The 12,377-nt window shown below is 41.0% G+C and overlaps 1 protein-coding gene and 1 long non-coding RNA gene across 6 annotated transcripts in view; one reads left to right on the top strand and one right to left on the bottom strand.

Annotated features, from left to right (window-relative positions):
* LOC127529257 (uncharacterized) overlaps positions 1-6,074 on the bottom strand; it is a 311,661-nt gene extending 305,587 nt beyond the window's left edge. Inside the window, exon 1 of the long non-coding RNA XR_007935931.1 lies at positions 5,638-6,074. This is a non-coding gene — a long non-coding RNA (uncharacterized LOC127529257). The remainder of the gene's footprint in view (positions 1-5,637) is intronic.
* cadm1a (cell adhesion molecule 1a) overlaps positions 1-12,377 on the top strand; it is a 1,142,366-nt gene that overhangs the window by 1,066,725 nt on the left and 63,264 nt on the right. The window lies entirely within an intron of this gene.

Below are 12,377 nucleotides of genomic sequence, written 5' to 3' on the forward strand. Positions count from 1 at the left end.
CAGAGCTAGAGGTGGCAGAATTAAAAATTTTAAGGTTGGCATTGGGAGTGACGAGGATGGATAGGATTAGAAATGAGTACATTAGAGGGTCAGCTCAAGTTGGACGGTTGGGAGACAAAGTCAGAGAGGTGAGATTGTGTTGGTTTGGATATGTGCAGAGGAGAGATGCTGCGTAATTTGGGAAAAGGATGCTAAGGATTAAGCTGCCAGGCAAGAGGAAAAGAGGAAGGCCTATGAGAAGGTTTATGGATTTAGTGAGAGAGGACATGCAGGTGATGGGTGTGACAGAGCAAGATATATTGGACAGGAAGATGTGGAAGAAGATGATTCACTGAAGGCAACTAATTACATGAGCAGCTGAAAGAAGAAGAAGATTAGTGTGTTTGGCGAATTGCAGTCTGGGATGACCAGGAGGTGACACAAACTTTACAAATCTGCCAGGATTCAGGCAGTCAGGCTGGTGTAGGGTGTGTTTTGATGGCAGAGACTGGATATGCTGCTAGGAGCAGAACAGCTTTTGAATACCACAGGACAGAAGAAAATTACTGCTTGTCACTGCTTGGCTACTTATCTGATGAGAATGATCCATGCCCTAAGACCTGAAGACTTTGGATTCAGATTAATGCATTGGCCTCCCTAGTTACCAGATCTTAATCCAGTGGGGAATCAGTGGGATGAAATGTGTCAAAGCATTTGGATCAGACGAGCACCATCTGCTAGTATTCCAACATCTATGGGCGCACATTGGCATTGACACTGGCCAACATTCCTGTGCCGCAAGTTCACCACCTTTTTGAGTCCCTGCCTAATAAATTCAAGCTCTTTGGGGGACAAATGTGGAACAGACTCACTATTGGGCAGATTCAACAAAGAAAGTGGCCGATTCACTTTAAAGCATTTGCTTTTTGCAATCACTTCTTGGTGAGTAATGTTATTGTTAAAAAATGGCCACAATCCCTTTTTTTTTCGTTTCTTTAGAAGCTTGTGTCTCTTTATTTTGTAGCAATTTACCAAATGGGTAAAGCTAAAAGCATCTGCAGAATTGACTTCAACAAGATTTCCAAAAACAAACCAACAGTGTAACAATGCCTTAAAATGTCTGTCTGTTTCTCACCCTTATAAGCTCGTTTAACTGGCAATCACAGTACAGTATTATTGCTTTAAATTACAGAAGTGAAATGAAATCCTGCCAGTTGTCTGCTAGAGCACTAACCCTTCAGTAAAAACTCAAGACCTTCGGCAAACTGCTTGTCACATGTTTGTGCCTCATACAAAAATAGGAATCCATCTGCTCTGCTAAAGAGAGAAATCTGCTTGTGGAAAGAATTTCAGAGAGCGGAAAAGCAGCTCGATTAAAAATATTAACCACAGGAACAAAGAGCTGCAAAGAGGCAGTGCTGAACAAGATAGTTGTGCATCTTAAGTAACTTCCCAGGGAAACGGGCCATGGAGCCTTCTGTTTGTTCTGTCTCAAGGGACTGTTTGTTTTTTTGTTTTTTTTGATTTAAAATTTAGAAAGTCGAGTTACCACCTTGCAGGAATGTTTGTGTGATCTCTCATGTCTTCTCCTTAGCATGCTTGACAACCATCCTGGAGGTTTTCTCTTTGCTTCCTTTGCTTTAGGATAAATTGAAGGAAGAGACTTTTTATTGTTAGGTAAATCCTAAGAATATGTACCATTGTGTGAGGCTTTAAAAATGTAAGTATGGGCTGTGATGAGTCTTGGGGGAAAGCACTTTGTGGGGGCTCGGGAAACCTCCCTCGAGAGAGAGAAAGCTGAGTGACAGGGGCCAAATAGAAGGAGAGTGCGTGGTTGGCGAGGGGCAGCTTTGGAGGTTGGTAAGTAGACAACTACAGTGACTGGAGAAGGGAGCAAATGGTTAAGGGCAGGCCGTAGGCAATTTGGTTTTGTTAATTTGGAGGTATCCCCATGACCCAGACAACAGGCAACAGTAGGGCAACGTTTATATCACGGGAACACCAAATAAAAAGTCAGTCGACATCTTGAAGAAAAGTGGCTCCTTTGTGTCTTATTCGCCAGGTTGTCACAGTATTAATAAATAAACATGACGGGTACCTGAACATTTGCACACAATATTACATTCATTAAATAAGTCATTGTGCATCAAAATTATCTTAAATATATTGGGTTTAAATTTTCAATCTCACATATAAAGAAAAATATTTATGGCCTGTAGTTGGAACACTCAGCCCCCCTGAATGAGGTGTGCACTGTCATGAAAGTCTGGGTGTGACTTCAGAACTTTTTATAAATTAGGATTTCAATTGTAATAACTACAAATAAATTCAGAGGAAAATACAGTGGACCCTTGACTTATGAACTCAATTTGTTCGCGAGGGCTGGTTGTAACTCAAGTTGGTTGTAAGACAAGACTATTTTTCCCATAAGAAATAATGGAAATACCCATAATGCGTTCCGAACCTCCCACAGCAACATTTACTTAACTTTTTCATAATAAAAAAGGGTTGTATAATATTCATAATTTACCAAAACACCAATAATTTTTCTAATGTACTAACCAAAAAGTTATAAAAAGTGCCTAGTCTACCAGAAACAACAATTTCATACTGTACTCACCATTTAAGTTGACATGTTTGGGCTGCAGGAAGGGAGGAGGAGGAGAATGAAATGGAAGGTGGTTATTGTTTGGAAGGAGTTTCCTTATACAAATCTTTTCTTTGTAAAATTGTTGAGATGGTGGATTTCAACATGTTGTACATATTAGCGAGATCGGTCACACGAACACCACTCTCATATTTCCGCACAATTTCCTTCTTCGTTTCGATTGTGATCGCTTTCTTTACCTTCGTTACCTTCTCTTCCTTCCTTAGCAATTATCGAAAAAAATTATATAAATCACTGCACTGACTGAAATTACGTCCATAAACACATGTATCTGGGCTCCGACTGACGCTTACAAACGCTCTCGGCTGTTTGTTTACAATCGCACAAGCGGATACATGTGACCGCATTAAAGGTCGTAATGCAAGATGTTGGTCGTAAATCAAAACAAAAATTTTGGTCGTAAATCAAGTTGTTCGCATGTCAGGCCGGTCGTATATCAAGGGTCGACTGTACTATTTTTCATGGTACATTATTGGAATACATGAGTCAGGACTCGTCATAAGCTTTGGGGGATCAAAAAATATAGATTACCACATACTGTGGATAATAATCCAGCAATAATTATAATTCTCAAACTGGTGTAGCGTAGGAAACACAGAAGTGACAAAGGAACATTAAACAGTCAACATGGCAACAGGACTGCACCTCTAAGCTTTAAACGTGTTGCTGTTGTCTGATTTAAAGCCTGTGGAACATGGCTTTCGTGAAACTTGCACTAAAACTTTGCAAATGTTGTTCTCCATTGTTCTCCACCATTTATGGTTTGATTGATTAAACTCTTCATGTTCATTCCTATCACCGCTACAAAGTTCACCATAATCACTCTCTTGCTGGAACATTTCTGATGTCATGCATCAAGTAAATGTTGAAATTAGATAGTATTACCTTGGCCAGGATAAGATAAACAGGAATCAAGCGCTAATGCTTAAATTGTGCTTTGCTTTCATGGAGGGTGGCGCAGGGAAACGTGAAATTTTGGAACTAGGTGTTGGTTACCCTGTGGCATAAGCAGTTGTGGCGGCACGGTGGTGCAGTGGGTAGCGCTGCTGCCTCGCAGTTGGGAGATCTGGGGACCTGGGTTCGCTTCCCGGGTCCTCCCTGCGTGGAGTTTGCATGTTCTCCCCGTGTCTGCGTGGGTTTCCTCCGGGCGCTCCGGTTTCCTCCCACAGTCCAAAGACATGCAGGTTAGGTGGATTGGCGATTCTAAATTGGCCCTAGTGTGTGCTTGGTATGTGGGTGTGTTTGTGTGTGTCCTGCGGTGGGTTGGCACCCTGCCCAGGATTGGTTCCCTGCCTTGTGCCCTGTGTTGGCTGGGATTGGCTCCAGCAGACCCCCGTGACCATGTGTTCGGATTCAGCGGGTTGAAAAATGGATGGATGGATGGATAAGCAGTTGTTTGGGACCAATGCGACCTCATTTAGAACACCTTGCCATTAGTTATAATGGAGCAGTGGAGTGGTGCGCAACAATCATTCGCTGTGAAAGCATTTTATAAGAATGATGATAGTGTTACTGCTGCGCAAAGGAAATTTCGGTGTCATTACCAGTTAGGACATCATGATTGTGTCCTGTCTGATCATGCTATTATAACATGGGTGTGTAATTGTGAAGAAACTGGTTCATCATTAAACGTAAACTGCTCAAAAAATTAACATCAGATCTCAATGGGAAAAAAATCCTGATGGATATCTATATTGATATGGACTGAGTAATGTATTAGGAACAAAAGGATGCCACATTGTTTGATGGAAATGAAAATAATGAACCTACAGATGGCTGAAAGACACCCCAAAAATCAAAGTGAAAAAATGATGCAGCAGGCTAATCCATTTTGCCAAAATTTCGTTGCAGCAACTCCAAATCGTACTCAGTAGTTTGTATGGCCCCCACGTGCTTGTATGCATGCCTGACAACATTTAGGGGGGGGCATGCTCCTAATGAGACTGATGGATGGTATCCTGGGGATCTCCTCCCAAATCTGGACCAGGGCATCACTGAGCTCCTGGACAGTCTGAGGTGCAACCTGGTGGTGTCGGATGGACTGAAAAATAATGTCCCAGAGGTGTTCTATTGGATTTAGGTCAAGCGAGCGTGGGGGCCAGTCAATGGTATCAATTCCTTCATCTTCCAGGAATTGCCTGCATACTCTCGCCCCATGAGGCCGGGCATTGTCATGCAGCAGGAGGAACCCAGGACCCACTGCACCAGCATAGGGTCTGACAATGGGTCCAAGGATTTCATCCTGATACCTAATGGCAGTCAAGGTGCCGTTGTCTAGCCTGTAGAGGTCTGTGCGTCCCTCCATGGATATTCCTCCCTAGACAATCAGTAACCCACCACCAAACTGGTCATGTTGAACGATGTTACAGGCAGCATAAAGTTCTCTACGGCTTCTCCAGACCCTTTAATGTTTGTTACATGTGCTCAGGGTGAACCTGCTCTCATCTGTGAAAAGCACAGGGCGCCAGTGGTGGACCTGCCAATTCTGGTATTCTATGGCAAATGCCAATCGAGCTGCACGGTGCCGGGCAGTGAGCACAGGGCCCACGAGAGGACGTTGGGCCCTCAGGCCACCATCATGAAGTCTGTTTCGATTGTTTGGTTAGAGACATTCACACCAGTGGCCTGCTGGAGGTCATTTTGCAGGGCTCTGGCAGTGCTCATCCTGTTCCTCCTTGCCCAAAGGAGCAGATCCGGTCCCACTGATGGGTTAAGGACCTTCTACGGCCCTGTCCAGCTCTCCCAGAGTAACTGCCTGTCTCTTGGAATCTCCTCCATGCCCTTGAGACTGTGCTGGGAGACACAGCAAACCTTCTGGCAGTGGCACGTATTGATGTGTCATCCTGGAGAAGTTGGACTACCTGTGCAACCTCTGTAGGGTCCAGGTATCGCCTCATGCTACAAGTAGTGACACTGACCATAGGCATATACAAAATTAGTGACGAAACAGTCAGAAAAGATGAGGAGGGAAAAATGTCAGTGGCCTCCACCTGTTAAACCATTCCTGTTTTGGGGGTCGTCTCATTGTTGCCCCTCTAGTGCACCTGTTGTTCATTTCATTAACACCAAAGCAGCTGAAACTGATTAACAACCCCCTCTGCTACTTAACTGACCAGATCAATAGCCCAGAAGTTTCATTGGCTTTATGCTGTACTCGGATTAACAACAACATTTATTTATATAGCACATTTTCATACAAAAAATAGCTCAAAGTGCTTTACATAATGAAGAAAAGAAAAATAAAAGACAAAATAAGAAATTAAAATAAGACAACATTAGTTAACATAGAAAAGGAGTAAGGTCCGATTGCCAGGGTGAACAGAAAAAAAAAAAAAAACTCCAGAAAGCTGGAGAAAAAAATAAAATCTGTAGGGGTTCCAGGCCACGAGACCGCCCAGTCCCCTCTGGGCATTCTACCTAAAATGCCCAATTAGGAAAAAGGAATTAAAAAGTGTTCCTTTAATTTTTTGGAGCAGTATATTTTGCAATGTGTTTATTTGTGTATTGCGCGCCAATTGAAAAATTTCCGTTTCCCCACGCCACCCTGTATTAGGTTGGTTAGTTATTTCAGGGATCTATATTTAATTGATTTATTTATGGTTTATATGTCTACAAGATAAGAGTATAACTGTGCTGTCACCATCACTATAAGCTACATGTTAGCTAATGGGTTAAATGATCAGCTACCTGTTTATTAATCAATTTATACTACTGTCCAGTGATACCTTTTGTTCACACATGTGAGATAGATTCAATTCTATAAAGAAATGTAAAAAAAAAAGTTTTTCAATATAAAACAATTGTTGTTTCTGAAATGTGAAAATCCATGCATCCATTTTTTCTGAGAGAGTCTTGCAAGCAGATGCTGCTGTAATTGAATGTCCCCCTCAATATGCTGAAATTATCAAACTGCAGTCTTGCATTAAACCCCTTGTTGCCACCAGTCCTGACTCCTCTCTCATGTCCACAGGTTTTTACATACTGATCCGTCAGTGATGATTCCACTCAAAGCATCGTTGGCTACCTGCCATTGTGAACTGATGAATTTGCATATGTCCTGCACTGTAAACAATTTGAAGCCAGCATGTAGCTGGTTATCATGGTTGTCTATCAGGTCGCATCTGTCTGATAAAATTAGTTTTGCAGATTCGGGATAGATATCCGTTCACGGTCATATTGGATCTGAATCACTTTCAAAATTAATTTGAACAGGCAAACAACAAATCAGGTATGAGCCAAACGTCAGAACAGAGTCACCTTTAACTGTAGTCAGAATGTAGCCTTAGTAGCCTATACCATAATATGGATTCAAATACAGCTGGTATGGACTTTTCAACTCATTTTTAACATAGCAGCTTTCTCTGGGAAATAGGATTAATGGGGCAGTTACCTCTATGCTCCCCTAGAAACATCCCCTGTGCTGATATAGTCTACGTTTCTGTTCGTTACACAACAAGCAGTTTCATTTTCAAAGTATTGGCATTCACTGCCATATATAGGGTGGTCCAGATCTAACTATGCAACTTTTAATGCAATGCAGGAAAACAATGCAAGACAAAAGAATTGTTCTAAATATCTTGCAATAAACGAATGCAGGGCAGGTGCTGCCATCTATCAGTAACAAAAATAATTTTTTGTGAATTCTCTATGTAGTAAACTTAATAAGTTATAGCGTAATGAAAAATTGCATAATTGATAATTGGATATGGACCACCCTCTACTTGTTAAAAAAAAGTCATGCAAAAAGCACACAAACTGATGATTAAGTGCTAGTCTTGTGTAATGTGTGACTTTACCTTAACAGACTTTTGTATTTATTGTAAAAAAAATACATAATTGAATATTTTGTGGGTAGGTTTAGATAAGTTCTCCCCAATACCATATATACTTCTGGCCCTGCCATTTGTGGTCATGTTGTTGTAGCAGTAGTAGATATAATAATAATAATACTAATAACAGGGCAGCATGGTGATGCAGTGGTTAGTGCTTCTCTCTCACAGATTAAAACTCCTGATTTCAGATTCCCACCCATTATTTTCTGTGTGGATCTACGGGTTAGACATGTGCCCTACAATTGCAAAAACAACTTAATGCAATTTAGGGTTGCAGGAGAATGGAGCCTATCCTGGCAGCACTGGGCACAAGGCCTTACATAAGATGTTTTTCCATTACAGGGCACATTCACACACACACTCAGTCAGTCAGTCAGTCATTGTCCAACCTGCTATATCCTAACACAGGGGTCTGCTGGAGCCAATCCCAGGAACAAACCCCAGGCAGAGCACCAGCCCACCACAGGGCACACACACACATACACCCACACACCAAGCACACACTAGGAACAATTTAGAATTGCCAGTGCACCTAACCTGCATGTCTTTGGACTGTGGGAGGAAACTGGAGCACCCGTAGGAAACCCACGCAGACACGGGGAGAACATGCAAACTTCACACAGGGAGGACCCAGGTCTCCTTACTGTGAGGCAGCAGTGCTACCACTGCGCCACCGTGCCACCCCACTCACATGGTTCTATTTAGTAATGGTCACTTAACCGGTGCATATTTGGGAATTGGGGTGGAAAAGTGAAGTCCCTGGATGAATACACTTGTAGACACGGAGAACAACGTGTACATTCCACCTTGATAATGTGTGGTTGCAAAATGTAAACCCAGAAGACTGGGTTAATGAGGCAGCACCACTATTCGCTAAGCCATCCATAATGATAATAATAATGATGATAGTGCTCTGCAGTGGGCTGGCACCCTGCCCGGGATTGGTTCCTGCCTTGTGCCCTGATTTGGCTGGGATTGGCTCCAGCAGACCCCCGTGACCCTGTGTTCAGAATCAGCAGGTTGGAAAATGGATGGATGAATGGATGATACTGCTTTCAGTACAAGATTGCTTTTAAGAACAAATGCTAGTGAACTATCTCTCCATCTATTTTCCCATCTTTCCATTTCCTGTACCCCTTCTGCCTCTTATTATTATTATAATTATTATTATTATTATTATGTTTCATTGAATACCAACTACAAAATGAAATGCACAATTTCCATCTAGCGGTTTTGTGACATGGACCTGGATTCCATCCCTGCAGCAATGGGTGCAAGACCGTCACAGTACACACTTTCTCATACTAGTATAATTTAGCATTGGCAGTTAAACTAACCAGTGTGTCTGAGGGGTGTGGGGAAAATACTAGAGAACCGAGAGAAAAACTCAATCAAGCAGACACAGTGAGAATACCGATACATTAGGCATACCATGAAAGGCCAGGATTCAGGAGCTGTGAGGTAGTAGTGTTGACCACTGTGCCAGCATGCTGCCCTGTACAAGCAAAACAGAAACAAAATTTAAAGTAAAGCATAAAATAGTGATAACTGCTTTTCACTTAGAAAGGCAGTGATGTGCCCAGTTTGAAGAGAGCAACCCAAATCCTTTGTTTCCAAGCATATACAGGTTTCTACTTGCACCCTAATATTATTTTGCAGTCAGTCTGTTTTATGTGTAACTGGGACTGGAGGAGGCTGACCGTTGGCAGCATGCCACTCTAATTAAATGGCTTAATGTTCCTAATTTGAGGTAATTTGCCACATGCTGAAGGCTCTCACACAAGTTGGAATAGTGAGAGAGTTGCTTTTGTAATAGAGTACCTGGCAGTGGTGCAAAAATAGTTAACAGAATGGAGTGAAGTATGATAAATAGGCTTCATTTGCAAAAAAGGATGCCCTACTATAGCTCTGAGTGCCCAAATGATGCTGCCTAAGGTGTGACAGAGAGAGAAATATGCACATACAACATAATTTGCAGAAAGCAGAGTGACACAATGAGCCAAAATCCTTTAAAGTGGGTAGCAAATATTAAAACACAACCAACCTCTTGTGTCGCTGTAACTACAGCAGGCAGATTGATCTCAGATTTATTTTCTTTCATTGCCTGGAAGGTTGCTTCTTGTTAAATTAATTAAATATAACAGAAATACCAATATTCATGACTTGAAATCAATTAAAGTCATAATGAATCTTATGCCCCGGTAGATAATGAAATGCAGCGGAGCAGCTGTGTGTAATGGGCGCCACCTTTCTCATTGCCTTCCCAAACCTCTTTAATAAAGATGACAGGACGTCACCTTTAACCAATATCCAGTCTTCTTCACTTACTTACAGAGCTTTCACGGTCAAGTAAAACGTGGTAGGAATGCAACAAATAAATAGAGAAAAATATCCACAAGTGTCAGCACTACGGTGGACATACACAAAGCAGACTCCAGAAAACTCCTGTCTACAATTAAATTAATTATTAATAACATGAACACCAAGGATCATACAGTAAATTCTACTACTGTGCTGAGTATTATTTGTTTAATAATTTATCTTTGTTAATAGCATTTTTAATAAGGACTGATACTTTATAAAGCCTACCTGTAACATATGACCATAATAACTATACACAGCATATAGTCAGTTAGAGGATGTGAGTGCTTTGTATGCAATGTGTGTGCACAGTGGCGCAGTGGTTAGTGTTGCCACCTCTCAGTCCTGGCCTCAATTCATGGCCAGTCACTATCCATGCGTTCTTTGCTGATTACTCTGGTTTTCCTTCAATATAACCCATAAAATGCATGTATCACGTTTATTTTTCATTCTAAATTGGTCCTGTGTGGGTTGAGAGTGTGTGTGAGTAAGCTCTGCAAAGGACCCCCATTCCATCCAGGGATGACACCTGGGCCCCTTAACCCCGAGGTGGATTAGGCAGGCTTGTAAATGGATAGATGAGTGATAGAGTTATAAAGGCAGTTAAATTACAGTCAGTTCTTCTTCCAGAGCATAAGGGCCAAAGATGAAAGCTAATTGAAAGTAAATTTTTACCTGAGTGATATCAAGTGTTTGTTCACACATGTGAGCAGGCAATCCATTCACATGCTAAAATTTAACATAAATTCACCAGAAGTGTGAGCTCCAAGTGATGTAATTCAGAGTAAACAGTGCTACCCCGATTCTCTGAGTTGGGATGCAACACTGACCTTTCACCTCAGTCAATTATATACAGCAAAATGAAAAAATGCAAAATATAACCTGCTCGTCCAGAGATGGCATTGTTTGGGTTTATTGCATTGAGACAGACTCAATGCACCTTTAATAACCTTAGTAGGCTCTTTACGTTTCATAAAAAAAACAACTGCTTTTTCTGCAGACCAAATACATCAGCAGCCATCTCAGGTTTGTCCTAAAAATCCAACGCAAAATGTACACTGAAGTGAGTAGACGAAACGTCACAATTGGGAATTCCATGTAAACGCATGTTGTTATAGTGCAGTTCTCACATCTTAGGATATTGAAAATGTCTGGTGACTTGAAATTGACAGAGTACACTGTGCTGGGCTTAATGACCCACTGTCCTCATAAGTGTCCACTGTAAAGGATGCTCATAGTTTATAGTGTTGAGTTGCAACAAGCAGGACGTGGAGCTCCTGCCAAAGCAAGAATACAGAATTAAAACTGGAAGGAGGAGATCTTAATGGGTCAGAGAATGAAACAAAGATTATGGAGAAAACGCTGGGACTCATCTGAGGCAGAAGGAAGAAAACAGGATCTTTGTGTGACTGTGGAATTAGAAGGCTTTAAAATAGAAAGTCAAAGATAAGAATAGCAGACTGTAGATTTAGCTACTTTAAATGCACTTTTAATTGTGTCATATAATTGCCATGTCCAGGGTGGGATTGCAGTGCTGCGTGGTAGGTTCTGGCCCTTTTTGACCTTGAATTGGATTAATGGGATTGAAAGATAAATGAGTGGGTAGATCATCTTTTCTATACAGAAAAACAGAGTAAAACTAAGAAAACAAGCTTTGCTTTTGTAAATATAGTTTAACTAATGTTTTTTTCACGTACAAATACGTATTATTTAGATATACAGTAGATAAAAGTAAACAAATATATAAAACTGTACCGTAAGCAAAAAATCACCAGTTGTAGTATGGTAATTATGTGACCGATGCTTCAAATCATATATCATCATCATTTGCTGTATAGGTAGATTTTGTGACATTTCTTTTTGTAAGATGTAATTTACAGATGAAGGATTCTAGTCGTGTCTGCAATTCAAAGTGGATTTTGAGACATCGGGGAATGTGCAAGTGGATAGTGACGAGCATCTGAGTGCAGCTCCTCAGTGGTTATGTCTTAAACAAGGGAAACATTTTCTTATCCAATGATATATGAAAGACATCAAAATTATGAATAAAATAATATAATGATAGGAAATACAGAGAGATGAAGAATGTGGGTTGTTGTTGCTTGCACTACAGGATACACTTTATGCAATTACAGCCCTCTCTATTTTATGATGCACAATCAAATCATTATTTTGTCATTTTTATGTGTTATATCCTTTATGTTAAGTGGGCTGCCAGTTTCCAGGTATGATTTAACCTCTATCTTACCAAACAAATTATAGTTTAAAAGTAACACTACTTGCGTATCAAGAAAGACACTTGGTGCTTGAAGACACTTATTAATTATTCCCATCATAAATGATGCTGGGTGGGATTATGGTGCAGTAGTTAGCTCTGCTGCCTCACAGATCCTGGATTCAAGTCCCCTGATCTGTCATTAATTGTGTGGTGTTTTGCTGTTCTCCCCAGTCTTTGTTTTTTTTTTTTTGGGTAGCCCAGTTTAACTTCCACATCCCAGAGACATACGTATTAGTATAACTGGCAATTGTGAATTAGC

The sequence above is a fragment of the Erpetoichthys calabaricus genome, chromosome 9, assembly GCF_900747795.2.
Source record: "Erpetoichthys calabaricus chromosome 9, fErpCal1.3, whole genome shotgun sequence".
Taxonomy (NCBI): Eukaryota; Metazoa; Chordata; class Cladistia; order Polypteriformes; family Polypteridae; genus Erpetoichthys; species Erpetoichthys calabaricus.